Raw genomic sequence first — 3,518 nt, 5'->3', positions numbered from 1 at the left:
AAAGAAGAGAGCACTGGCCGGCAGGAGCAGCCTCACATGCACACTCTCACCACACGCTTTTTATTTTTTTGAGACAGGATCTGTCTCTGTCATACAGGCTGGGGCGCAGTGGCATGATCATGACTCAACACAGCCTCGACCTCCTGGGCTCAAGTGGTCCTCCCACCTCAGCCTCCCGAGTAGCTCGGACCACAGGCACGTGCCACCACAACTGGCTGTTTGTATTTTTGGAGAGACAGGGTTCTGCCATGTTGGCCAGGCTGGTCCAGAACTCCTGGGCTCAAACGATCCTCGAGTGCTGGGACTCTGAGCAGGAGCCCCGCACCCAGCCTCTCGCTACATTCTCAACCACAGCTGCAAGACGGTGACATTACTGTGCCCACTTCACAGAGAGAGACTGAGTCTCTGACAGCACAACTTACCCGGGGTACACATGACAGCCCAACTCTGCTGGGCTTGGATCCAAGTCTGTAACTCCTTTGCCTCCCCACACCAGGTTATAACAGGCAGGAGACTCCTCAGAGGCTGCCTCCAGCAGGAATGGCAGCGTCCCACTTCCCTCAGCAACAGACTCGGGCCACCCAGTCTCACCCAGCAGCTGGGAGCTCTGGGAGCCCTGCCACCAGCAGCTGCCTGAACAAAGGAGGCCCCAGCCCCACCAGGCACCACCCAAGCCCTAGAGGCTAGAGCCTAGCTGAACCCGCCTGGGGCCATGGTGAGTCGGGGCCCACTGGCTGCCCACACCACGCCCTGAGCCAGGCCCCTGTAGGCGCAAGCAATTAGGAACAAATTCGCCCTCCAGTCACAGGATGAGCTGTCAGCTGCAGGCACTCTGGAAAGACACCAGGCAGGACTCTGCACAGGGCCACAGACTACAGCCACCCACAAAAATGGCGACAGCGGCCACCACTTGAAATGGTGTGGAGGATACTATCGGTCATGGGGAACCTAACCCAAATCCCCTCCTTTGGCTGTTTACATCCAGAAACTATCAGCAGTTAGTCAATGCCTGCATACCAGCTGCCTCCATATGCCCAACACTATACTTTGCACTGCAGAGGGAACTGGCCAGGGATGGACACAGCTGGGCCCAGCATCTAATTACATGCTGGCATCAGACGGTGACTTCATGTCACTCCCGCACATACATGCCACACCGGGAGATTTAAGACTCAGTTCCGGCCAGGCGCAGTGGCTCATGACTGTAATCCCAGCACTTTGGGAGACCAAGGCAGATGGATCACAAGGTCAGGAGATCGAGACCATCTTGGCTAACACGGTGAAACCCCATCTCTACTAAAAATACAAAAAACTAGCCAGGTATGGTGGCACACACCTGTAGTCCCAGCTACTCCGGAGGCTAAGGTAAGGGAATGGCTTGAACCTGGGAGGCTGAGGTTGCAGTGAGCTGAGATCTTACCACTGCACTCCAGCTTGGGCGACAGAGAGAGACTCCATCTCAAAAAAAAAAAAAAAAAGACTGTGTTCCTGTCCCAGATACACATGATGAGCAAGGTGTACTGGCTGTGACTGATTTAGCCGCAGAATATTCCAGAAGGCTTGGGAGCCTTCTAGGGAAAATGAAATATACATGGAGTCTTGAAGGTGCTAGAGGTGACCTCTGAGGATGGGACTGTGTCTCCTGGGAATGTGTGGGCACTTAGCAGTTCCCGACTCAGACAGATCACAACATGGCTGAAAGAGAAACGCAGACCCCAGGCCCTGACAGCCATCCTCCCAATGGGCCTCCTTGTCAACACAGGTGCTGGCTATGAGGTGAGCAAAGATGCTGAGCCTGTGGGCTCAGGTGCGGACTGCGGAAAACACCATCTCCCCTCTGGTCGCAGAGGAGGCTTCGATGGGAAATCACTCTGACCCTTCCCAGGGTGAAACAGCAAAGCTGGGGCTTCAATGGCACCTTGTCTCCCGATGTCCAGCCTTGCAGATAAGGAGCCAGGCAGAGGCAGGGAAGGAAAAAGGATTCCAGACTTCATCTCTCAGACAGAACTGAAGCTACCCTTCAGACGGCCCGGACACCCCTGTCCTCCTCCTGGAGCAGGGCCCCTTTGCTCACCGGGCATCCTGGTGCTGTGCCAGCAGCCATCGAGGGGGGAGAGGTAGCTGAGCCAGCTCACCCTCGCCCACACCTCGGCCCCACCCTCCCTCCTGCCCTCCCTCCCCAGTGAGTCACTGCAGCTGGCTGCAACAGCTCCAGACCTGCAGAGGGTCGTGCCTAAAACCCCAAGGACAAAGTGTCTCCTGGGCCAGACCCCCAGGTGCCAGAGGAAGCAGGACTCCTCTGCAGACAGGCAGGTGGCTTCCCTGCCAGGGCCTCAGGCAGGAGTCCCTTTTGAGGCCAGGAGAGACTTGCCTCAACCCAGGTGGCTCCTGCGGAGGGGAGAACCCATCCAGGGTAGCGACCAATCCATACCCAGCGAGGACTGGAGGCATAGGACGCGAGGCTACAGGTTGGCCATGGCAGAGCGCTTGATGGCTTCCCGGCCGGGTGGGGCTGCCAACCACCCTGCCTGCTCTGGCTCTGGCCCTGCCGTCCCAGCACAGCCTGGAGGGACTCCCCTCTCATCTGACCTGGGCCACTGAGTTTCGAGGAGGGGCGTGGAGGTCCTGAAGGGGATACGGAAGTAGGGGCGTGGGATACTGTGTAGCCAGGGTTTCCTGTTCTCTGCATTTGGGTCCCAGCCCTTAGTCTCTCCTCCACCGCTGGAGCCTGTACCAAGCCAGGTGGCCCTTCCTTCTCCTCCCACGCGAGTCAGGTTCAGCCAAGCTTTCCACAAAGGCTGAGAGCTCTGCTCTGCTGCTACCCAAAGGAGGGTCTTTGGAGCTTTGGGGAATTCTGCACGATTCAGCCAATTGCCATAGCCACCTTCGGAGCTAGAAGAGACCTAGAGTCATGCCATCCAACGCCACAAGTGGCTATTTAAATTTCAATCAATTAAAATTCTGTTACATTAAAATTTTAGCTCATTAACTGCACTAGCCACATTTCAAGAGCTCAACAACCACAGGTGGCTACTGGTTACTATATTAGCATGGACACAGGGCACTTCCCCCACTGCCGAGAGTTTTATGGGATAGCGATGCCTGTTACTTAACGATGGAGAGAGTAAAGCCCAGAGAGGAGAGAGAATGGGCGTGTGCTGGGGCCCTAGTCCCCAAGCCTGCTAGCCCACAGCAAGGTGATCCCCACAGTCCTCCTCGTGATAGAAGGAGCGGGGCAGGGCTGGTCGAGGTGGCTCATACCTATAATCCCAGCCCTCTGGGAGGCCGAGGCATGCTGATTGCTTGAGCCCAGGAGTTTGAAACCAGCCTGAACAACTTGGCAAGAACCTATCTCTATAAAAAAATTAAGGCCGGGCGCGGTGGCTCAAGCCTGTAATCCCAGCACTTTGGGAGGCCGAGGCGGGTAGATCACAAGGTCAAGAGATCGAGACCATCCTGGTCAACATGGTGAAACCCCGTCTCTACTAAAGCTACAAAAAATTAGCTGGGCATGGTGG

General features: G+C 56.3%; 1 protein-coding gene across 27 annotated transcripts in view; it reads right to left on the bottom strand.

Moving 5' to 3' along the window:
• The window catches only part of AHNAK (AHNAK nucleoprotein), a 105,791-nt gene that overhangs the window by 94,668 nt on the left and 7,605 nt on the right, over positions 1 to 3,518 (bottom strand). The gene's annotated exons all lie outside the window — the stretch shown is intronic.

The sequence above is a fragment of the Cebus imitator genome, unplaced genomic scaffold (genome assembly GCF_001604975.1).
Source record: "Cebus imitator isolate Cc_AM_T3 unplaced genomic scaffold, Cebus_imitator-1.0 Scaffold316, whole genome shotgun sequence".
NCBI classification, from domain to species: Eukaryota; Metazoa; Chordata; class Mammalia; order Primates; family Cebidae; genus Cebus; species Cebus imitator.
This window is presented reverse-complemented; position numbering and strand designations above follow the sequence as displayed.